The 25,832-nt window shown below is 45.6% G+C and overlaps 1 non-coding gene across 1 annotated transcript; it reads right to left on the reverse strand.

Moving 5' to 3' along the window:
- Positions 1-15,636: 15,636 nt before the first annotated feature.
- On the reverse strand, positions 15,637-15,742 carry LOC123389069. The gene has a single exon (XR_006603602.1). It is a non-coding gene; the product is annotated as a U6 spliceosomal RNA (small nuclear RNA).
- Between the last annotated feature and the right edge of the window lie 10,090 nt (positions 15,743-25,832).

Consider the following 25,832-nt stretch of genomic DNA (forward strand, 5'->3'; position numbering starts at 1 on the left):
AAGGTCAGCCAGAGGTGAGGACTTATGGCCTTTTTGAATCTCTCCTAAACATGTTCACACAACCCTAAATATGCATATGACCTTATAGGTTCCAAGGAATGTGCTGGAATTTTCCAAAGGCTCTATAAACATTTCATTCAACAGATTTTTTTTTTTTTAACTTTTTGGGTAGCCTTCTGTTTAACTCAACCATTATCTACCACGTCAGACAGCTGTAAAGTTACATAATTGCCTTTAGTTGTTGTCAACAAACATACCAGGGTAAAAGGCTTTTTATACTGGGTGAGCTCCAAGATAGATCAAATAAAGATAGTATTCTCGGTGGAGTCTTTCAAGAAATCACCAGACAGATCAAGTAATGAAAGATGTCAGGGACAGAGGTTGTGAAGGTGTTCCAACCCTGTTTTGTTCGCACTCCCGGTCAGTGGCAGATTGGTAGTGCTCACCATGCTGGAAGCTATTGGTTTTCAAAGCCATCACAGAGCTGAAGGAGGACATGTTAAAATGCCAGAAAGTTTGCTGTTTTTGCTGAAATTCAGTGGGTTAAAAAAAAAAAAAAAGAACACTATGGATTGGATAAATAGGCTAGTGAAAAAATACTTTTGTTAATTTCTAGTTTTGAAAAAGTTGATTTTGATAATTTTTATAAGTTTTCTCATTGCTTTTATTTTATCTTTTTAAAGGTTTGATTTATTTGTTAGAGAGAGAGTGCACAAGCAGGGGGAGGGGCGGGCAGGACTGATGCAGGACTCAATCCCAGGACCCCAGATCATGACCTGAGCCAAAGGCAGATGCTTAAGCAGCTGAGCCACCCAGGTATCCCTCTCCTTGCTTTTTTAAGGGAAAAAGTTTTTAGTGGTCCTCACTCCGCTTTTTTCTCTCATGTCACTTGTTAGCTATTATGATCCCTACTATATCATTAGGATTAGGTTCATCTACGTGTGACAAAAAACCTGAAATAACAGTGACTGAGATACAAAAGTTTTGTTTTCTTACATTAAAATTTAGAAGTAAAGGGATGCCTGGGGGCTGAGTTGGCAACTGGGAGCCTGCTTCTCCCTCTGCCTGCTGTTCTCCTGCTGTGTTCTCCCTGACAAATAAATAAATAAAATTGTATTTTTAAAAATAAAATTCTTAAAGTGAGTTCAAAAGTTTAATGTTACTGGACAGCAACTTTTCTTTTAGGTTTCAACTCTGCCATCCCTAGAGTGTGGCCCTCATCCTCATGGTCTAAGATAACTGCTTGAGCTCCTGCTGTCCTATCTGTGTTCCAAGAAACAAGATGGTGGAAGCACACACACCCTTCCTTTAAAGACACTTTTTAGGGGGTGCCTGGGTGGCTCAGTGGGTTAAAGCCTATGATTAAGCTCAGGTCATTATCCCAGGATCCTGGGATCGAGCCCCACATTGGGCTCTCTGCTCAGCAGGAAGCCTGCTTCCTCCTCTCTCTGCCTCTCTGCCTACTTATGATCTCTCTCTCTGTATCAAATAAATAAATAAAATCTTTAAAAAAAAAAAAGACACTTTTTAGGAGTTGCTTATGATATTTCAGAACGTAGCCACAAGGGAATTTGAAAAATATGATCTTTATTTAGGAAACCATATGTCCATTCAAAAAAATAAGGGTTTATTACTAAAGGAAGGGAACTAGCTGTCTCTGCCACGTGTATTTAACAGATGAAGAAACTGGGGTTTCGAGAAACTCAGTCATGGGCTCAAGGACCCCCAGGCAGGATGAAGTGGTGTCAGGACTCCAGTCTTATGGCTTACCTCTGAAACCTGTACCTTTAGCCATAACGACTCAGGGAAGTTAACTTTATTCATTGCATGAGGTCAACATAGTTGGCAAGGACAGAGCTGTCTCGGCCCAACAATCATCCTTTTCCCATTATTTAACCCAAGCCATCTGACTCTGGTGGGCCTCCAAGAGGAGTGACAAAAATAGACCTCCCTGTTCAAGCTGAAAAGGCCTGGTAGAGGCCCATTAAGATGCTCAATGAAGTGCACTGAGTGTCCTTTAAACAAAGGGCAATGAGCACCTGAAAGACAGCAAATGAAAAGAAGCCAATAGATCATCAGGAATGGGGCCTTTGAGAAACAAACGCTGCAGAACTTGTTTGCTTTCTGAAGTGAGATTAAGGGACTAGTCCGGGAATGGTGATGAGGAAATCAGGATGGAGGGCTGTGATTTTGAACAGAACCATAAATACATTTTGCTGGCCACCAGTCTTCTAGACTCCCAGCCCCGCCCCCCCAACCAGTCAGCTGTTTGTATTAGTCCTTTCCAGTTGCATCCAGCTCTGGGTGGGGCGAGGCCCAAATTAAGCCCAGGTCCTAAGATTCCATCGAGTCCACCCAAGGTCTAAGGAAACAGACAAACCCCAGTGCTCGCCTTGACTCACCCATTTCTTTTCTTTGTCAATTCTTATTTGTCTTCCCCTTGGATCATCCTAAAGCTGAGTTCACTGAGACCTCAGTAGAGTTATATTGTAATTACAAATTCAGAGCAGGTTTTCCATTTCACCAGCATGCCTTTCCATGGTGCTCACAGATGATGTACTCAGTGAGGGGGTACCATGGAACTGCAGTTTGATAACCAAGCAGAAGCACAATGGAAGCTGTGGTGACTAATACAGCCCCATTCACATCCACTGAAGATAATTCACTGTTCCCCGTGGTTTGAATCCATCACAAAGAAAGGGGGGGAAAAGGATTTGGTTCTAGCAACAGGAGTCATTCTAGGTTTATCTAATGGTGTATGTTTGGGTTACTGAAGTTAAAAAAACTCATGGTTGGAAAAAACTCACGGTTGGACCTTGAGCCCCATAGGAAGCTGCTGCCTGTTCCCTCCTCTGCCTCAGAAGCCTCCTCATTGGCACACAGCCAATCCCCACTCCTAAGAACTCCCCCTACTCCTTGCCCCAGGATCCCCAAAATAACCACTGCTCAGACCTTCCCTTCCCATGCATGCATGTGTAGACTGACACACGCATGTGTACTCACACACACATTTGTGCACGTGCACACATACTTGCAGGAATAGCTCTGGCTTCTGCCTTTGTTCTCTACTTTGAACTTTTTCTCTGGCTGCCCCCACTAGTCTTCCTTTAGCTTCTTCATACCTGGATTCTTTCTCTGAACAAGGTTAACAGATGTCTAAACACTTTATTTGAGATAGTTTGCGAGTCACACGCAGAGGTAAGAAATAATACGGGGAGAAACCATGTGTTCTTTACCTGGTTTCCCCTCAGTGATAACCTGTTGCAAAACGGTCATACAGATGTCCACCAAGATACTGACATCGGTCCAGTCCCCAGGTCTTATTCAGACATCCCCGGTCTTACATGTATGCGTTTGTGTGTACACACTCATTTAGTTCTCCATTATGCGTGGAGGTTTGTGGATCAAAAACCATCACTTGTGTTACTTTTGTATAACCCCGCCCACCTCCATCTTCCCCACCCTGCCCCTGACCTAACCACCAATCTGTTCCCCATCACTATAATCTTGTTGTTTTCACGAATATTTTATAAATGAACTCCGAACATATGTAACCCTTTGGTATTGGCTTTTTTTACTCAGCCAGATTCCCCTGGGGTCCATCCAGGGTTTTCTGTACGTATCGGTAGTTATTTCCTTTGTGCTGAGTAGTACTCCAGGATACAGATGTATGAGACTTGACTTAACTACTTCCCCACTGGATGTCTGAGTTATTCAGGGTATCCAGGTTGTTTCCAGTTTGGGACTATTCTAAATAAAGCAGCTATGAAAATCCATACAGAGGCCTTCATGTGGACATAAAACCATGTTTTTTGGGGAGCACCTGGGTGGCTCAGTTGGTTAAGCAACTGCTTTCAGCTCAGGTCATGATCTCAGAGTCCCCAGATCCAAGCTCAAGTTGGCTCCCTGCTAAGCAGGGAGTCTGCTTCTCCCTCTGATCCTCTCCCCTCTCAAGCTATCCCAAATAAATGAAGTCTGTAAAAAAAAAAAAAAAAAATGTTTTTACTTCTCTGGGTAAGTGCCCAAGAGTACCATTGCTGGGTCATGTGGTAAATACATGTTTGGATTTATAAGAAATGACCAGATGTGCTCCCGAGTGGTCGTACCCACCAGCAATGCAAGAGTGATCAAGCTTTTCTGCATCCTTGCCAGCAATTGATATTATCACTAAAAATATATTATGAATTTTAGCCCTTCTAATAGGTGCACCGTGAAATCTGATTGCGGTAATGTAATATTTTAAAAGTCTATTTTAACATTTTTAACTTTTAATTGTTATTGTTTGCACAGTTATCATATATTTTTATTTTTCAGAAGTTTATTTACTACTGAGTGATTGTGTGAAATGTTGAAAAATTTCGAATAGTATTTCACATAATTTCATTTCCCTCATTTGGTCGCACTTTTTTTGATAGACCAAGAATTCTATCAGTGACTGCTTTTCAGACATGACTTGATGCACAATTTTGAAACCTTCCCGGTAACTGTCAACTTAAAAGTTAGCAGGACATAGACTACATGAATAATGTAGTTAAGTGATTATTATGGCCCTCGTGGGCCTATTTTTCTAAAATATTTTATGTGTTTATTTGAGAGGAGAGAGAGAGGGCGTAAAAGCACGAGCAGCGTGGGGGGCAGGGTGAGGGGCAGAAGGAGAGGGAGAAGCAGACCACCAGCTGAGCGTGGAGCCCTACCCGGGGCTCCATCCCAGGATCTGGAGATCATGACTTGAGCTGAAGGCAGACCTTTAGCCAACTGAGGAACCCAGGTGCCCCCCCTTGAGGGCCTATTTTATAAAGGGAATTGCTTTGTCCACATAACAATTGTGTTTCTGCATTTATCATTTTTTCCCTTTTTTTTTTTTTTTAAAGATTTTGTTCATTGGAGAGAGAAAAAGCATGCAAGTAAATGGGAGTGGGGGGCAGAGAGAGAGGGAGAAAGGGTCCTAATGTACTCTGCACTGAGCAGTAGCCCAGCACAGGGCTCGATCTCACAACCCTGAGACCATGACATGTGCAAAACCAAGAGTCGAAGGCTTAACCAACTGTGCCACCCCACTGCTCCTATATTCTTCTAATCAAAAAATTGAGCTATGAAAAATAGACACCTGGCTCTTTCTCTTCCAGCCCTTCCAAAGGGAGAATCCATTGCAGCTGCCTTCTTGATTCCTCAATTCTGTGCAACCTCCGTCCATCCTAGCTTTCAGACCATCATTCCTACACCTCAGGGGAAGAAAGAGGTAAGAGGGGGAGGCTGAGTGTTCCAGGCTCTTATTTGTCTGGGAGAGATATCTGACATTTTTAGCAGAAGAGTAATATGTTTACTTTGAAAAAAGTAGACCCCGTTGCCTGGAGACTGTCAGGATTACCTCTCATTGAATCTGTGAGTGACCGGTAGTTGCTTTGTCCCTGTTTGAGTGTCCAGCATGTTCAGGGGAAAATGAGACAGTTCTAACAAATAACGCACACCTGCCTGGGCTTTCTCTGTGGTCCTCTGGGTGTGTATATGTGCATATCACACACCCACACATATGTAATGAATAGCTTCATGTAGAAAAACTGCAACAAACATCAATTCTGTAAATTACTGGGGAGTCCTAATTGGATTTGCTAGCCAAGCGACTTCTGTAAAGGCTATAAATAGTAGGCACATCCCCTGTAAGCAGTGTAGCTCTTTCTCTTTTTAATAGGGGATTCTCATGTTTCAAGGACATCACAGATTACTGAATAATTTATTTAATGGTAGATTGTATGAGCTTCAGTCTTTGCCAATGAGCTCATACCCAAATGTCTAAAGAAGATAAGGTGAACAAACTAGAGCTCAGGTTTGCGAGCTGCTTATTTTTTTATTAGATATGTATGGCTATTATAGCCATATATGCATACTTCCCTTGATACTATCTCCGCTTCAAAGGTTGTAAATAGGATAGAGGCACCACTTTATTATGGACATTTGCCTAACTCACAATAATGCATTCAACACACAGCGTTGAGAAATAGAAACTAAAATGATGACCTTGTCAACCCTTGGTGATTTTAACAAAGGACTGTGATATATTGGGGAATGTTTGTTCTCCATGAAAATATATGTGCTGCCGAAGTGAGCACTATTCTCCATGAAAATAGAGGGCAAAATTCAATAAGAAGATGTTAGATTTGGAAAGTAGAGACAAGAAAAAAAGATTTGGAGGGCTGTTTTTCTGCACAACCCTGTTGTTAGTTTTTCAATGATACGGAGTTTAAAAACAATGACTTAAGCTTCCAGATCTTAGTTTGCCTGTAACTATATACAGCTCTTAGGTGAGCAGAGGTAACCTGGAAGATGGGTACACTTTCCTGTCAAATATAATTTTGAAAAAGGTAAAATTTGTTTAAATAGAAAACTTAAATTTGAGACACCCAGGTGGTCCGTCGGTTAAGAGTCTGTCTTTAGCTCAGGTCATGATCCCAGGGTCCTGGGATCAAGCCTCACATCTGGCTTACTGCTCAATGGGGAGTCTGCTTCTCCCTCTGCCCCTCCCTTCACTCGCACTCTCTCTCTCTCTCTCTCACTTGACTAAATAAATAAAATCTTTAAAGAAAAATAAAAAAGAAAATCGAAATTTGGCAATAGAAAGATGGCAAAAGGGCAGGCACATAATAACGTAAGAGGAAATTTATGTGGCCAGCACGGCCGGGAGAAGGCACTTCGTTTCATTAGTAAGCAAGGAAATACCAATTAAACCCATGAGATATCCCTACAGACCCACCTGACCAATTACAATTTTCAAGTTTGCAAATAGCCAGTGCTACTGAGAATGGAGAATATTGGGAGGGACTGGCAGGGAGAGTCGGCCTTGAAGCTACGATGTTGGAAAGCAGAGACCCTCATCCGCTGAGGTTGAAGACACACACACCTCCTTTGCAGCTGAAGAAATGCCGCTGTGGGTGAACGATGCCCTGTGCAACAGGATATATACAAAAATGTTTATAGAGACATTGTTCCTAATAGCCCCAAGCTGGAAACACCCAAATGTCCACCCGACATAGGAAGGACAAGGGCCAGAGCCACTTGTAGCAGGGGGGATGAATTTTACCAACATCAAGACACAAGTACCCAGGGTAAGGGTTCATTGATAGAAGGCTCATAAACAGGCAAAATTTAAACTCTACCGTTTAGGGAAATCATGATAACAAAATTCAAGATAATGGTTGCTTTTCAAGGAAGGGAAGGATTGTGACCAAGAATATGGCACACGGTAAGCGTTCTCTTACTTCACCTGGCTGTGGTCCTGTGGGGTTTCCCTTTATCCTTATTTGCTATACGAGATGCTCATGTTTCATGCCCCTTGATGTAGGTTATAGTTCACACCCACATGCACACACAAAATGCTTTCTGACCATGCTATTCAATGCTGAACAAGCAAGATTTTTGAAAACAAACTCCTGAGTTCAATGTAGAGCCCTTAAAAAATGAACTTAAAGTATTCAGTTTGATGAACGCTTAAAATAGTAAATCCAGTCTCCTGTAGAGTTCCACATGAGAATTCAGCCATGCCTGCTGGGAAGACAAGTGGGATGAGAGGAGGGGGCACTGCTGCCAGAGCGGGGGCTCCCTTCCACCCAGCCCTGACCCTCACCAGCTTTTTTCCAGGCAATTCTCTGGACTTCATTCCTCATCTGTAAAGAGGATCAGACCCGATGAAAACTCCTCTGAGAGTTGCCTGGTATATTCTTGGGAGTTCTCTGTGGGAACTTAAAAAATTTTTTTGTTAGAAATTCTTTTCATTTTGACAAGCATCTGAAAAGTATGGGCATCATCTGGGTCCTCCATAGGTCCTCTGTAGAGTTCATGGTGCCCACATCATTCTCTGTATATGACCACATTGGAGCCAGATGTGCTGTTTTGTCTTAAGCCAATAGGAAGAAAACATAGGTAACCTTAATGAGTAAAGTCTGCCTTTGCCTAGTGACTTCATGAAAGGCCCACAACCATAGTTTTCACAGCTGGAAGGGACCATGTCGTGTGAGATTTGAGTCATGGGACAATGGCTGACCCAAAGAAGGATCTAGGCACCTGAGTAACAAAACAAGAGGCAATTTCTTCCACAAAATCACATCATCTGTCTCAATTAAATTAACTGGTTAACTTGTATTAGTTTCATATTTAGTTTGTCAAAATCATGAATTTGTCTTGATTTAGTAATTATAGAAATGACAAGCCTATGGGATGTATGTCCAGTTTCATGTTTATACACATTTAGCTAACAGCCTTATAAAAGCAATTTACATCAACACTGGAAAACCTCAGAAAGTTTTTTCCCCGAGAAGGCATCACATGTCATTCGAATTTAAGCCTCAGTGAACTCCATGACCGCCGCTGACCCTCCTGGGATTCTGTTTCCATTTTGGAAATCAAGCCCTTTCCCAAGCACGTGTGGGGCTGCCTGGGTTCCAACCCCTTTCACAAGTAGCAGTGACTCCGCTGCAGGTGATTTTGCCTCCTATCGACATTGGAAAGTGTCTGGCGACACTTGCGATGGTCACAGCTGAGGTGGGGGCTAGTCAGGAGAAGCCAGGGATGCCACTAAACAGCCTACAGATTAGCCCCCCAGAAGAATCATCCAGGCCGTCACCAGTAGTGCCCAGGTTGAGAACCTCTGATCCCGCTCTTTACAGTTTTAACTTCTATAAGAAGTAAATCTTCAGTGTCTTTTCCCAGTTAATCAGAGTAGGGCACTAGTGCTTTCCTAGAACTTATCTCTCATAGCCCCTGTTGCCTTTCACACAGCAGAAGCAGGCAAGCAAGCAAAAACAACCCCTCAGCCATGAGGTCCGTTGCATGACTGGCTTGATTTAAGAAGGCGGCTTAGAGGAGTCAGGCATTTGATTATGTTTTCAATCAACCTTGTTCCAGGTCTTCCTCTGTCGGGTCCTGGTCTGCCACCTGCCTGGAGTGACTTGGCCTGATGTTAATTGGTAGTCTCTGGATGGAATGTGCTCTCCAGTGACCCCCAGAGGAAGCCCCCAGAAAAACAATATTTGAACAGAAATGGTAGTAAGAGCTGCAGACCGATCAGAGTGGTTTCAGACATCTGAGAAATCTAGATCAATCTCCAAAGTGGCTCTACAGGCCCACGTAGTTGTGAGATGATGTACCGTTAATGGCTGCTGAGGAACGTGTATCCCCTTGCTATCTGTCCATGTAATCATTATATTTGTTCATGTAGATCCTGCTGTATGTTCCTAGGTCCTATCTCCTCTCCCCCATCAGACGTTTAAGTCCTTCCATGTCTTTTGCTGGCACTGGAATATGGCTTGGCATGCTTAGCACTGTGTCCTGCTCTGTGGGCAGTCAACGCTGTACTGAGCCATGAGAAAACAGGCCAGGTGGGATTATAGGTAATGGCTTCCCAAACATGGCCGGCCATCCTCTCCGGCCCCTCATCCTGTTCACCTGTTATTCTAGTGACCAGACTCCAGTCATAACCAGCCTCTCAGCTTTCGAAGCATTAGACTCTGTAGCTTTCTCCTGGCAAGAAGACAGCCCTTCATCTCCAGGACCAAAAAATAGAATGTGCTCTTCCTTACCAGGTCTGGGCAGGCCGCCTGAGGTACAGTTGAGGAGGGGCTTCTGAGCACTCCTCAGTCTCTACCCCATCTGGCCTCTTCCCAACCACACTGACACCACACCATGGGGTCACTGAGACCGCTTGTGGGCAAGTCTTCCTCCTTAAAAATCGGTGATACCAGGCAGTCAGTGACACCAGGCAGCCATCTGGATGCCCCACATCCTGTCTAAAACCACACCCTTCCTTTCCCTCACCTCTTTTGAAAAAGAAAAAAAAAAAAATCCTGTAAGATGTAGTCTTTCAAAGACTCAGCGGGGGCACCATGCCTTTAGCACAACACAGGGGTGCCTGGGGTGTGACAGATATGGCCCTCATTTCCTGGCCTGGACTTCAGGGGTCTGCTCAGATCCCACAGCTGAGGGGAGGCTGGAGCTGCCGTGGGGGCCCTGACCAGACTGAGGGCACAGGCCTCTCTGTCCGGCACACGGCCTGCAAACCCACAGAGTCACTGTGTGACTCTGCGTGACACCCGTTCTCCAGGTGCCTGGGTCCTGCACACCCAGGGGCCTGTGTGGCTCAGGCCGGCTGAGGAAGAAAGGAGACAGAAGGCAAGAGTTGCTGGGCATTGGCTGTGAGGACTTGAGGCCGGACCACAGAAGGAAGGCCCATCCTGGGGATCAGAGGTCAGAAGGGCACCGAGCACAGCAAGTGAGACAGGTTGGCGGAGATGGGTCCTGGGAAGCCCCTGAGCAGTAGCAGGTTGGGGGCTTGTTCATGGGATCCGGTGATGTTTTAGGTCTGAGGTTGGGCCACAAAAAGGGAGACAGACCCGGTAGCCTCAGAGGACTAGGCACTGGGACCAGTCCATTTTAGCTTGATTTTCAATCTGCGACGTTCAGACTTGGTTGTGGGGAAGGCAAGGAGCCCAGTCTGGGACTCTGGCCAGCCAGACCCCATGTTAGCCAGAGCCTGGGCGGGTCCCCAGCTCAGCAGTGGGGGATTAGCTAAATGGGGCACCTGGTGGGAGAGAGAACCTAAGTTTAGCCTCCTTGAGGCTGATGCAAAGTGCGCAGCCTGAGGCCCCATCAGCCTCACGGGGGGGGGGGGGGGGGGGACTTCTGTTTCACATCCTGCACCTGGGGCAAAGTGCATGTCTCAGAGCTGGCTGGCCCTTCTGAGGCTGAGAACATCCTAGATTCTCACCCGGCACTGCTTGCTTGGTTGGCAGCAGTCAGCTCCCATGTCTCTAACAACCCTGGCAGCGGAAGTGGCTCTTCCTGCCTCTCTGCCCCAGGAGTCGGCCCAGGGAGGAGGAGGGACTAGCCCAGGTGTGAGTCTAGGAGTACCAGGGGGGAGGGGTGGTGAGACCCGACTTATCCTGTGACATGGGGTGTGACCGGTGCAGCCGCCCATGGTCTGGTTCACAGGAGGTCCAGGCCCCTATTTCCCTTTCCCCTGGCTGCCAGGCTTTGGCTCTTGTCCTGGTGGATTAGCTCGCTAAACAGAAAATGAAAGGAGAAAAATGGGGAAATCAATAGCTCTGGTCAAAGGTCTGGTGGAGAAGGAAGTTAAAACCAATTAGCCAAGAGATTTCAATTATCCCATACACACTCTGGTCCTTTCTGCTACATAGCCTGGGGTCAGAGTCAAATGTTGGATGAAGACACAAAACACAGTTCACACCCATCCACCTATGAATTCTCTAGTCTTCAGCTTGAAAGCTGGTAAGCCCAGGGCTCAGGGTGCCCCCCACCCCCACCCCAAGGCTGGTGCCCCCAGGCAGTGTCCGGCACGTGTCCGGTCTGCAGGTGCTGGACAGGATTCTGTCTTGCAGAGGACTGGCTGGGGCAATAGCCACAAGGAGCCTGTGTGGTGTCCCGCCCACACCGAGGAAAGACGCGGAAACGGAGGGGAGTGCTTGGAGGAGGCAGAGAAACGTCTCTCCTGCGTCATGCTCTGGGAGAACGCCAGCGTCCTGAAGTCTGGCCCTGAGGGATTACCACATTTTAGAGAGCACCAAGGAACAGATCTGAGTGATGGGAAGAGGCCAAACTGTGAGAGCCCCAAGTGCCCCTCTGGCAAGAAGAGTGGATCTTGCTGCCAGGAATCGCAGGCCTAGAATTCTCCGCCGGTGGCCTATCCCCTTTCACCCGGTTTATTCTGCCTCGGCACTGGACTAGGTCATTCGAAAGAAAATGAAGAGACAGGCTGTGAAGTTCCAGAAAGAGTCTCTGGGTCTCCACTTAAAGGCAGGCGGGCTGTGAACTCAGAGGAAATGTCAAACAGGTACCAAGGAAGAATGAAATTTCTTCTGCATAACTAACTGCCCCATTAAGCTCTGTAGTCTCTGGGGCATGGGGCAGAATGATGGTTCCTATCTGAAATCCCATTTCTGCCCATGATGGGCCATCCAAACCCGTCTCCCGGCCAGCGAGGAGACTACCTCAGTCTCAGGAGGTGCCCGTTGCCATCCTGGGTCTGAAACAACAAGCACGAGTCACAGCAGCACTGGCTGACTTCCTGCCCAGGGAGCAGAGTCTCTCCAGTTTACTTAAACCGCTGCACCGTATACCTTCAGTATACAGTTGGTGACTATCTGGGAACATGGAACTATAACTCGAGTCACCTTTGTCCCTGAGTGTCCGGCGTTAGAGGGAAAGTCCTCACGGGGTGGGCACCTGAGCTGATCTGAGAACGTAATTTTCCATAACATGCTCCAAATCACGCCATGACTTTGAGGAATTGACATGGTCCCCTCTGATGAACCCCACTGAGAAACCACCATCCCCTAAGCTTTCTGGTTTTGCTGGGGGGAGGGCCTGGAGCAGATGTGTTCTCACTGCTGTGTAAAGAGCTCCAAAGTAAAATCCTGAGCGACAGGAGAACCACCAGGAATCATGGTTTCTCTGCCGGAACCCTGAGAAGAGACTTGGCATCTTTATTTTGTATGAACCTGGGGTGTGCTGTGAGAAACAGAGGAAATGACCTTGGCGTTCTCTGCTAATTTCCTGGAGAGTCCTAAAATCTAAACTCAGCACATGTGAAGTACGTGTTAGAGCAGACACTGCGTGCCTGAGGGCCGCAGATTTGGGTCTCCCAGTGTGGGGACTGAGACACAGAAGTGGAAGGGGTCTGTCATTCAAATATTTGAATTTTTATAAGCATCACCCCGATAATCAGGAAAAAAAATTTCGTTTGGAAAAACAAAACACACAAAGAGTATAACAATCAGTGTTAGGGTTTTTTGGGTTATTAATGCCAGACTCTCTTCAAATTTACTTAGAGTCCAGGGAAAAATGTATTTGGAAGACTAGTATGACTGTAGGAAGGTCAAGATGTGAGTGTGCCTCAGGAATAGCTAAAAAGAGATCTGGCATCCCTCATCTGTGTGTGTGGGTATCGGTCCTCCTACTGCAGGCCAGCTTCCTCCATGTGGCAGGAAATGCCTTCAAAGCTGCTAGTGTCCACCAAGAGAGAAAATGAGCACTGTGCTCTGTGGTCCTTAGGTCATGAATTCCAAAAATATACTGCTGTTGGCCCCACTGGATCAGACATCCATCCCGTACCCAGCTGCTGCGCCCAGGGCATGGCAGTGCTCTATAATCGGTCCAGCTCATGACCCATCTCCATCCTTTGGCCCATCAGTATGCCCAGGAGGCAAGGTCCTATCAGAAGAGCTTATTGAGAAATGATTGTCCCCTTCCCCCTTACACCCATCTGCTATGCACTCATATTTCCTTGGAGGTGAGGGGACAGGATGGGACATTCTGAGTATGGGGGCTTAATTTCTGTCTTCAGAGAAGGGCAGGGGAAGGCTGGAAGGAGAAAGCAGCCACGATCGGACTGAGCATGATCAATATCAGAAACAACAAGTGAGCTTCCCTGACCTGTCCCCGTGCTGGTGTGAGGATTCATTTGAGTCCTCAGAGATCTTACGGCTCAATCCAGGGGCTATATGCTGGCAGGAAGGAGGAAGTAGCCTGTGTTCTTGTTACAGCTTCTCTTCCTGGGGGCTTCCATCACTTCCACAGAAACAAGGAGAAATAGATCTTCCAAAGAATGATAAATTTTCTTAGATTGTCTTGCATAAAACAACCAGAGCTCAATGAAATATGTTGTGCTTTCCATCCTTGTATGCATTCCCTGCTTCATTTATTTACTTAGGAGATAGTAATTTAATTTCTTCCCAAAATAGAGTGAATGTGTCTAGAAAATAAGCACTTTACAGTACAGTAGGCCCTCATGACAACATAGATGCTACAATTCAGTGTGGGATAAGTAACTGTGACGGAAGCAGATGGTAGCGCCGTGAGCCCCTGGTGACCAAGGGCTCCGCTTTAGCCAATACAGAGCCAGTCCCAGGGCAGTGCTGGTCCATGGTTGGTACTCAGAGGTTAAGAGTGCTCAAAAATCTTATGGTTCATTTTTTTTTTTAAGATTTAATTTATTTATTTGACAGATCACAAGTAGGCAGGCAGAGAGAGGAAGGGAAGTGGGCTCCCTGCTGAGCAGAGAGCCCGATGCAGGGCTTGATCCCAGGACCCTGGGATCATGACCTGAGCCGAAGGGAGAGGCTTAACCCACTGAGCCTCCCAGGCACCCCTTATGGTTCATTCTTAACATATTTGTTTCTTTGGGTTTCTCTTGTGTTTTATTTTTCCTCCTTTCTGCTTTTTTTCTGTGTAGTAAGGATGCTATACATTGCCCCAAATCTTCTGGTTCCTGCAGTAAATCATTTTCAGAGGCATGTTCTTTCTTCGGGCCTTTGCAATGATGTTCTCTTTACCTTGTTCTATAGAATTTCCCCACAGAATTCATTTCTCACCCTTTTACCCACCCTTGATCAAGGTAAGATTTATCCTCCCTCCAACACAGGAGCTATCTGGGCTGCTTTGGGTGGGGCTCCCTGTCCACCTGAGCACCGGCTGAATCTTGGTTCTGTGGATGGCAGTGGGTTTGCGGGTGTAACTCCCAGCCCACTAGAAGCAATTGTCTAGTTCTCCTGGTGGGTTAATCCTGCCTCCCAGCAAAAACACTGCCCTGGAAGCTCTGCTGGTCCTCAGTCTATTTCCTTTTGCCCTAGAACAATAAGGCACAGATGATATTCTATTTCTGAGATGCACAAAAGGATTTTAGTGTGGCATCGTGTGGAGTTACAATGGCTCATCCCTTAATAGCCACTACAGTGAGAGAACATTAGAGTACATTTTGTTTATACTGACGCTGAATAATCATTGAGCACTGAAGGGAACAAAAAGAGTGTTTCTCCCTTCCTATTTAGTATAGAGCTCTGGAATAAAAAAATTGACCAAAAGCCATGACAAGTCTGGCAACATAGATCCCCCTTTCCATGGCCATGTATCATCACTATGCATTACTTACCTTGCTTTTTAGCATGAAATTGATTTTTAGTTGCAAGTAAAGAACCAGGCATCAAGAGGTGCCTAAATAGTAAGGACTTCTGTTTTTATTAAACAGTGCAGAGTTTACAGTGTCTCAGGGAAGGTCTGACCATGCCATCCAGGGCTCAGGCTCCTGCTCTCCTCATACTTTGACTTGATAGGCGTATTGTTCCTCATTATCATGTGCATTGCTTCATGGACTTGATGTGGCTGCCTTAGTTCTGGGCATCACATCCATATTCTAGATAGGAAGGAGGAGAAAGGGATGACAGCAAGCTTTTTTCTTTCTTTCTTTTTCTTTTTTCCCCCCAAGGCTGTCCCTTTTATTAGAAAGGAAAACATTTCCTGGAAAACTCCCAGCTGACTTTCATTTTATGTCTCATTGGTCCCTGCTGGTAACATTTCACTCCTAGCAGCATGGAAGATGGAACAATGAGCAGTTTACACAGAGAAATCGTATAGCCATGGCTAGATGGAATTTATCAATCTCAATTCATTCCCTGAGTCAAAGTATATGGCTGCTACACATGACCAACCTCCACCACCTTCCAAACAAAATTAGTGTTGTTTGCAACATCTACTGACAGCCAAGTACAGCCTTGGCAGCATTATTTTGAGCTGTAGTGATGGTGGTTGTGGAACTGACCAGTGCTCTTCTAAGACAAAGTTACTTTGAAAATGATGAAGTGACGTATGGTTTTCACAAATTTGCATGTCATCCTTTTCAGGAGCCAGGCTAATCTTCTCTGTATCATTCTAATTTTTGTAAATGTGCTACCAAAGGAAGCATGAAATGACATATGGTCTTGATCTCTGATAAAAAATAAAGAGTCAGTGGAACTGAATATTATTTAGTTCAACATATTTTAAAAAAACAGCGTGGCTTATTGAACTCAAGAAGCCTACAGAGAAATCAAATCAAATAATATTTATACAATCTTCCTTTCCAAAAGCAAGTATTTTCTGAATCTAGTATAAGAGGAACTATAAACACCATTTGCATTGATGGTTCAAATTTCTCTAAGTGAGTAAATTCTAAGACTCACAAACTTCAAAGATCACTTTCCAGTCTATATTTCTACCAAATGCAGAGCGAAAAGTACCTCTTGGGTTGTGGCTTCCTCCACCCCAGCAAAGACTACAGAGGCCCATTGCCTACTGCCTACTGCTGTCTCTTTCCCTTCCTGGTTATTGTCTCTCAAGATCACGCCTTCGTGAGGTTCATTTTCGTATTTGAGGTCTTCTATTAGCACTCACAAGGTGAAAGGTAGGAAGTTAAGGTGTCCAGCCATCTTAGATTCCCAGGACTGAGGCTTTCCTAAGAAGTAGGACTTTCAGTGCTAAAACCAAAACCGTCCTAGGCAAACTAAAATGGTTGGTCACCCGAGGGATTATCACCAACATGAAAGGGGGTGAGGGAGAGGGGGTTTGAGAAAAAGGAAGGAGAGGGAAGGGAGGACCTGGGAAGTCATGGTCATTCAACCCAACTTTAAATTTTATGACTTTTCTTAACATCTTCATAACTAGGGTTCCTGCATATCAACTCGCCAGTGATCCTTGACCTTATTGTTTCTTTGGGTTCTTTGCTCTTTGAACTTATACATAACTGCCTGGTTTTTAATTCCTACTTCTGTCCTACTATAAATATGTTTCCCAACTCCTATTCCTGTTCACCAGACTCAGGGGCATTGTAAGAGAATGCTATGAAGCCCTCTCTGATCCAACACACAGCCAAGGATAGGGAACATGTAAAAGTCATAGCCACACCCAGGGTGCCTGGGTGACACAGTGGGTTAAATGTCTGACTCTTGTTTCTGGCTCGGGTCATGATCTGCACTGAGCACAGAGCCTACTTGAAACTCTCTCCCTCTCCTTCTGCTCCTCCCACTCGTGCATGCCCGTGCTCTCTCTCTTTCTTTCTCTAATAAATAAATATTTTTTAAAAAAGTAATAGCCACACTATAAATCTATAATATATATAAATCTATATAAATCCATGAATATATATATATATATAATATATACACACATGTATATATATCCACAGTCCTGGAATAGAATCAAAATGCAAAGCAAACAGTAGGGGCTGATCTGAGGGCCTGCCAGGCTCTGGATCTGGAAGTAGGTAATTGGAGCCTGGAGTTCAGCTTGTGCAGATAAAAGCACACTAAAAGGGAAAGGTGCTCCAAGGGAGGCATGGGAGCCAGAGTCATGCTCAGAGTTCACAGCTGGAAGCTGGGGCAGGTCTTCCCTGGCCTGTGAAAGGAAACTGGAAAACGTGTGCCTGCTGCTGCCTAAGATGTATTGATAACTGGACTTAAACATAAACGCCACAAGGAATACATAGAGAAGAAGAAAGACAGGGAGAAGAAATTCCTACATATAATGATACTGTAAACCCAACTTTAAAATTCATGAAGTGGGGCACCTGGGTGGCTCAGTGGGTTAAGCCTCTGCCTTCGGCTCAGGTCATGATCCCAGGGTCCTGGGATCGAGCCCTGCATTAGGCTCTCTGCTCAGCAGGGAGCCTGCTTTCCCCTCTATCTCTGCCTGCCTCTCTGCCTACTTGTGATGGCTCTCTCTGCCAAATAAATAAATAAAATCTTAAAAAAAAAAAAAAAACAACTCCTGCCTCACCATCAGTGATTATGATACAGGATTCTCTAAGAGATCCATTATTAAAAAAAAAAAGAAGAAGAAGAAAGAAAAAAAAAACAGACAAATGAAGTAAATACAGGTGGATATAAAATTAGAAATCATGAAGAAAAATATAACCACTGAAAATTTTTTTAAAACTCCATAGGATAGGGGCGCCTGGGTGGCTCAGTGGGTTAAAGCCTCTGTCTTCATCTCAGGTCATGATTCCAGGGTCCTGGGATTGAGACCTGCATTGGGCGCTCTGCTCAGCGGGGAGCCTGCTTCCTCCTCTCTCTCTCTGCTATCTTTCTGCCTACTGTGATTTCTCTCTGTCAAATAAATAAATAAATAAAATAAAAAACCAACCTCCATAGGATAGTTTCTAAACTGAATGTAGTTGAAGAGAGAATTAATAAATTGGAATTGAGAGGCTTTCACCAGGAAGGTAAAAGCATCCACGGAGCCACAGAAATGAGACAGAGTATGGCAGGTGTGTGGTTATGGACCGGAGGCTCGGGAAGGGCTTGTCAAAGGTGACATTTGAACAGCTATCTGACCAAGTAAGGATGTGAGTAATGAGAGCATAATATAAATCAAACTCATAGGCACAGAGTAGTAATAATAGTTATTCTCCAAGCAGCTGTGAGAACTAAAACAGCATGCATGAAACATTAAGCCCAGTGTCTGACACATAATTTATAACAAATGTTAAGCAGCTCTGCTTCCTTTCCTAAAAACCTGAGGAAAAGAATAGAATTTAGGAGCGCCTGGGTGGCTCAGTCAGTTAGGCGTATGCCTTCAGCTCAGGTCACAATCTCAGGGTCCTGGGCCCTGGAGTCCAGCCCCTGACTCCCTGCTCAGTGGGGAATCTGCCTGTCTCTCTCCCTCTGTGCTCTCTCACTCTCTCTCTCTCTCTTTTTTGTCTCTCTCAAATAAATAAAATGTCAAAAACAAATAATAGAATTTAGCTTTTTGCCTCCATATTGTGGGGGCTTTGGCCACTTCGGCTCTAGCCCAGCATCATTCCCAGGAGGCTCGAATTGGCTGATGATTTTTGGTTCTAATAATGGAGGATTCAGCTCTCTTAACAAAGCGACTGGAACATTGTCAGCTGTTCACATGCCTGTTCTCTCCGTCTGCTTCCCTCCCTTGAGAACAAACTCTGTTTTCCCCTCTTGCATGAACTAAACAAGCTAGTCGTGTCCAAAATGCAGAGATGACATTTTAATATATCCAGGCAGCCTGGCTAGTAGTTTCTCTGCAAACTCTCAGAATTTCCTCAGCACCGGCTCTAAGCACTTTTCTCCGTTCTATCTTGTCTGGAGCCCCGAAAGCAGTCCTGACAAAGGTCACGAAGCGGGGACAGACAAAGCCACCCTCATTCTGAGCAGTGAGCCTTTTCAACTCACAGACCCCTGATGGAAACATTCCCTCATGAAAAGAACAAAATAAGCCTGGTTCACAGACAACAGCAACAGAATGTTCCATCGGACAGAGAGCCACTTCTTGGAACGTGGGAATCTGAGAGACTGGACCGCATTCAAAGAAAATGCCCCTGGAGTGACGAAGATCAAGTCCTGGGGGCTCAGCAACACCCAAGATTCCTTGCTTGAAAGGGGATGGGGGGGTGGGTATCCTGGACACTGAACCAGGCTGGGATCTGAGGCTGATGGTCAAGGACGTTGGGCATAGCAGCTTCTTCCTCCCCTGAGCCAGACCCAAAAGCTCAAGGAGAAGCTGGAGGTGCGGTGCATGCTTGTTTTCTTTCTTTTTTTTTCTTTTTTTTAAAAAGATTTTATTTATTTATTTGACAGACAGAGATCACAAGTAGGCAGAGAGGCAGGTAGAGAGAGAAGAGGAAACAGGCTCCCCGCTGAGCAGAGAGCCCAATGCGGGGCTCGATTCCAGGACCCTGGAATCATAACCTGAGCTGAAGGCAGAGGCTTAACCCATTAAGTCACCCAGGCATCCCGAGTATTTGTTTTTCTAAGGAGAAGAGAGAAAATGTGTCCCACCCTCTCTGAGTCCGTGGTTGTGGTCAGGAAAAGGTTGTTTTCAAAAGGAAGAGGAAGAAGAAACATCCCTTTTTGCTGGACATTTGCTTGGAGGGGCGAGGTGAGCTGAAAGACTGGGCCGTGGTCCCGGGAGCCCTTCAGCGTCTCAGTCCCCCACCCCGCCCCTCTACCCCCGCCGGTGCAAGTGTCCCCACTAGCAAGTCTGTAAAAAAAAAAAAAAGTCTTCCCCTTGTTTATTTTGAGGCTCTTTTTCTTTTCTTTTTAAAAAACTGCACATCTCACCACATCTGAATTAGTGAAAAGAAAACAGTAAGGAACTGAGCGTTGCAACTTTGGTGCAGTTGGAGGTAAATGTTCATGCTTGGAATGGAGAAAAACAACAAAACTTGGGGGCGCGCGGTGGGATTCTAAGGTCTCCCACCAGTGTATCTTCTGGAGAAGAAGAAGGGGAAAAAAAAAACCCTTAAAACTGCATCATATTAAAAACAAAAGAAAAAATCAGGTGCTTGGGGTGAGAATAGAGAGGAAATTAGTGCACAACCAGCGGACTGAGTGTGATATAGTGTGGCTTTGACTGTCTTCACATACAATCAGCTGCTGTGTTCACTGTGCTTGTCCACACACATGCACAGACAGGTGCACACACGTGTGCATGGGTACACACACACACGGCCTGGAATGCCTCTTGACTAAGATCTCAGTCCCTGAGGTAGGCAGGCAGGAGAGCCATGGAACAGAGAGAACTCCATGTTGAAAAGGGACTCAGGTCCATAATGAGTATTTCTTAGGCAGGGTCCCTGCATCGCAGTAGACTCCTCCTGTGTGTTTTGATTAAATCAACGCAGGGCACCATCCCAGCAAGCGCACGTGGACCTGATGCCTTTCCCATGGCCAGTCATTTTGCTGACCCCCATGCAGCCGGCTGCTCGCCCACAGAGACTGCCACAGGGTGAACGTTGGAGTAATGAAATAAGTTGTAAGTTCATGGTTAAATCCTTTTTTAAAACTAGTTCCTCATTCTAATTAGAAACACCACATTGATCTATTTTCTCATCTTATGCTTCAATACATACGGGTTGTGTTTTTTTAAAATTCATCTACTTTTTAAAGTTCACTACCTTTCACCATGTGCTCTTCCACAAACCACAACCCCTTGTGACAGCCAGGAGAGGGCTCTGAGGACAGAGTGTTTTCAAAGGGCCTTGCAGGCCACACACTCTCATCATCAATCTCCCTGTGCCTCAGCCTTAATTTTTAAAAAGGGCCTTTGTTCCAGACCCAGGGCTCAGCGCATATGTCTGTGACTCCCAGAGAGTGAAAGACTTGGGAAATGGGAGCCCAGAAAGAAGACGACCCGCTCGGTATTAAAGGGCAAAATAGCAATGAAGCCAAACTAGAAACTGGAATTCGCTGGGTTCCAAGTGGCTTTTTTAAGAAGCATGTTGTTTTCTTAAATTTTATTTATGTATTTGAAAGAAAGAGAGGGCAGGCAGGGAGGGGCAGAGGGATAGTGCAAAGCAGACTCCTTACTGAACAGAGAGCCTGACCTGGGGCTCAATCCACCAACCTTGGGATCATGACCTGAGCTGAAAGCAGATGCTTAACCCACTGGGCCACCCAGGTGCCCTTCCAGAAGCATGTTTTTAAATGAGACTACATTGAACATCAGTGTGAGGGGATTTATTCTGTGCAGTCCTAGCTAAGTGCAATCATACCAGGTGCCCATTAAAAACACAACTTGGAGGGCACATGGGTGGCTCAGTAGGTTAAGCCTGGGCCTTCGGCTCAGGTCATGATCTCAGGGTCCTGGGATCGAGCCCCACATCAGGCTCTCTGCTCAGCGGGGAGCCTGCTTCCCGCCCCCCCCCCCCCCCCCCCCCCCCCCCCCCCCCCCCCCGCCACCGCCTGCCTTTCTGCCTACTTGTGATCTCTTGTCGGAGGCAGGCCCCTGGCCAGGGCGGCCTCCGCCATTAAAAGATGGCGCCTGGCTAGTTGCCAGGTTAGGATTGCCTCGTGAGACTAAGCGGAACGCCCAAAGAGGAAGTAAACAGCATTGGTTGCTAGCGAAGTTGTTCGTTTAGGCGCACAGCCTGATTCGCTCCCTCCTGTACCCTGCTCGCTGATTGGTCATGTAAGCGTATATAAGTGTGTAGACTTGCGGAAATAAAGAGAGAGAAGATGCATCCGAACCAGGGTTCTTGTTGTCCTTGCGGGGCGAGGGCGATAATCTCTGTCTGTCAAATAAATAAATAAATAAATAAATCTTTTAAAAAAGACAGAGAGAAAATACAACAGGGAGCAGAAGCAAATAATCCAGTTTATCTAATGAGTTTAACCGGGAATATTGATTTGAATAGCTAATAATTTGACACTGGGTAGAAAAATTACTGTGCCTCTTCTTGGACAAGACTCCCTTGTCTCCTGACAATATCAATAGTGATTTCAGCAGCTGCTCTGTTATTATAATTCAGCTACTTTATTTTTGTTTTAATCAGAGCAGATTACTTTTGACCAAACTAGCATCTCTGCATATGTAATCTACACGGTATGACCTCTTTCAGTTAACGAGAAATTGTTCCGTCTGTTCACTTGATGTTTGTTCAAAGCTGATTTATCCTGACCAATATTATGCTAGTTATAGAAGTGCAGTTAGCTCTTTCAGACAATTTCTATTATGAGAGCTCTTGAAAGTACAACACAGAAAGAATAAAATGGAGCAGACATGTAATTAGGGAGATTATGAAAATCCTTTCCCAGGTATCAAAATGCATTTGAATGGTAGGAATTTTGATCTTTGTATTGCGATGCGTGTATCCTCTGCTGGGCCAACTTCATCCTTCAGTTTTGTGGCGTAAAATCTCTGAAGCCCATAGGGGCTGGGAAAATAATGTAGATGAGTAAGACTGGCAGGGTTCAAGTTCAAGTGCATGTACTTGTGCCATGAGAGTGAGGACCTGGGAAGTCTGGATCTAGAGGTCCTTCCTCTGAAGGAGGCCTCCTGCCTCAGTGCCATAATATCATAGGGGAACTAGGGGCCCCAGTGTGGCCAGAGAAGCCAGAAATCTGGATTTGAGAGAAATATCTTGACTTTCAGTGGGTTTAATTTTTTTTTTCTTTTTTTTTTTTAATTTCTAAATACAGGGCTGGATCAAATAAAGTTTATCTGGAGGGCACGATCTAGTGGGCTGCCATTTTGTGCCCCCTACTCTGTCCCATACAAAAGTCGTTTCCGTAATCAGAGGCTTAAAAACTGGTCCACAGATTAGCTGGAGCATCCACCAGGTGGCAGGAAGAGGTAGCCGATTGCTTTTGCTTGTCAACCTCCCCAGAGTCAGATTGCCCAGGGATCTGTTTGAAATCTTAACAGCAGACCTCTTGGCCACCCCAGCCACTGCTCCCCAAATCCTAAGGCAGCCAAACACTTGAGGAAACCTCCCTCTTGTTCTATTATTACCAGGCATAGATACACCAGAAAACTTGGAAAATGGACAACCCAGTATACTTCAACTCAGCACCCCCTATCCAGCACCCATCCTCTCCTCCAGCGCCACTGGGGAGCCAGTTCCTGGAGTGTGAAAGGCTCACAACCTTGACTCTGCTTCCTCCCTCCTCTGGTGTGAGGGCAGTAGATAGGAAGTGGAAAGCTACTGAAAATGAGAAGGATCCATGCCCCCAGGCTGCTGCCTGCTGTAACCGGAAGCAAACAGCACCCCCACCCCCGCCCCTGGGCAGATAATCAAGGTCTAGTATCTGGTACCATCAAGGTCTACTTGATGCTGATACGTGTGTTTGAGACCTAAGTTACTGATCCTCTGCTTGGCCTTGCCCTTTGAGTTGTCCTGCCCTTCGGTGTGCTGTCCTATCCTGTCCTGTCCTGTCCTGTCCATAGTTCCCCACCACAGTGCACAACTGCAGTCTGCCTCCTACCCAACAAAGACTCCCTAGTGGTCTGCTTGGCCCAGACTCTCCTGGCCCAGCCCCAGCCTCTGCCCCCAGCTTTCCCCAGGCTCACACCATCCAATCCTCTCTGTGCTCTGTCCAGGCCCTGAAGGACCCTGCCCCACCCCCCAGAGCTGCCTCATTTCCTCTTCTCAGAAGGCCTAGTGTTTGAGGCAGCACACAGGGTATCTGTGACTTGGGGAGAATGGGACAGGGAGAGATGACTTCTCATTTCCACTGAGAATTAGCAGGACAAAACAGCTCTAAATTGTGGCAGGAGAGAGAAAGGCTTTAAAATACTAGAATTTATTATCTGGGGAGATTTGGCAATTTCAAGTTTTCTGAGTTGATAAGAAAGCCCAGTGTTTGAAATAGGGATTGGCTGGGAGTGGTGAGCCTTGCTGTGGGCCATGGAAGAAACTTTGGCTTCAAGACCAGCCTTCCAGATTGCCCTGTCCTCTTCCTGACCAGCTGGGGATGGAGACACCCTTTTAGGGAAAAGTATGGGCTCATTTAAAGGAGGCTTAAAGAAAGCCATGTCAGGCAAGTTCCCATAATGCCAAATTGCAGAAGGGCATTGTAAATTGGGGAATCTGGGAATTCAGGGGCCTGACTTCGCTGTCTGGTCCAAGTCTGTGGGAGCTCAGGCAAAGTACTAGATGTCTCTAACAACTCACCAATACACAGGTTGATTAGGACTGCTCATTACCTAAGGTGATAGGACAACCCTTCGCAGCTTAAAACAACAAATGTCTATTATCTCACAGATTCTATGAGTCAATGACCCAGTCTCTCTGAGGCTGCAGTTCTCTCAGGGTTGGACATGGAGAGATTGGCTTTCTAGCTCACTCAAGTGGCTGTCGGCAAGATGCAGTTCTCTGAATCCTAGAGTTAGAGTCTTGGTTGGAGGAAGAGCCCTGGTTCCTTGATGGGTGTTGGCTGAAGGCTTCCCTCCATTTCTTGCTACATGGGTCTTTCCACATGGCAGCTCACAACATGGTGACTGGCCTTCTTTAGCATCAGTGAGAAGGGGCCAGCAAGATGGGAGTCAGAGTCTTTGTGACATCCCATTACTTTTACAGCATTCTGTTCCTTAGAGTTGACTCACTAAATCCAGCCCACACCCAAGGGAGGGGAGTACATTAAATGGGAACACCAGAAGGCAGGATCGCTGAGAGGTCTTCTAGAAGCTGCCTACTCAGATTGTCTTCAGGCCCCTCAGATTCTGTGATTCCTCTTCTCTCACTTCAGGAGGAAGCTACATACACACATTCTCTTTACAACCCCAGGCAACAATTCTGTAAGTCAAGTGTCTGAATGGCTCTGACTTATTCTTCACCCAGAGGTAACCAACGTAAAAGTGTGGTCAGATAGGAAAACCATCGTATCCCAAAGAGTTAGACAGTAAAAAGAAGATATTGCATTCTCTCTACTTCTGTGCTGTCAACCACCAGAGGTCTCTCCTGGTAGACTGAGTATCTGGAAAAATATGTCTTTGTTTACATCACTTCAGAATCAAAGGCACTGAAGTCCACTACCCAAATCTAGGTTGATTTGAGGTAAATTGCTGCATTGCTAGGAGGAGTATTAGAATTCAAAGGTCACTCCCCAGTCTCACTCTCTTTACGAAACAAAGACATGGCTTATCCCCAGCCTCTGGGAGGTCCTTGTCAGTTCCTCTGTAACAAGGTGACTTTCTTAAGACATCTAAAGTCACATCAGACCATGGCTGGGCTCAAATGTGGAGAATGAGCTCGGCCTCCCAATCCTGAGGACTTTTGGGTTGATTTGAACTGAAGGAGATAAAACTCCCTTCACAGAAAGTGGACACTAAGATTGCTGTTTCTGTCCATCACGCAAGATGCCTGTAGAGCAGTCATGGGTTCTTTTTTGAAATCTTTCTGAAATGTTTCAATCAATCAGAAATCCATATTTCCTTTACTAATAGGCTTCTTTGAAACTGTGGTCATCGTAAGCCTTCATTTTTTAATAACTCTGAGGGCTCTTCTCTTTGGAAAGCCACTCAATTACTGTGCACAGACAGATTAACCCGTTTGGAGCCTAAAGCAAAACAGCTTCCATTGTCTCTTACTTCCAGACCCATGTCCTGACTTACCAGTTCTCATTCTGAGGATTCCTGAGCAATACCTGTTGTATCCACCAGATTTTAACCGATCTCCTTCTGTTTTCTTTTTCATCATACTATGAATCTAAGACTTCCAGGTACCTTGATGCACAACTATCAAAGCTTCTCAGGTACATTCTCTTATAAAAAAGCCTTATAAAAAA

This window comes from Mustela putorius, unplaced genomic scaffold (assembly GCF_011764305.1).
Source record: "Mustela putorius furo isolate JIRA1106 unplaced genomic scaffold, ASM1176430v1.1 tig00003942_pilon_pilon_pilon, whole genome shotgun sequence".
NCBI classification, from domain to species: domain Eukaryota; kingdom Metazoa; phylum Chordata; class Mammalia; order Carnivora; family Mustelidae; genus Mustela; species Mustela putorius.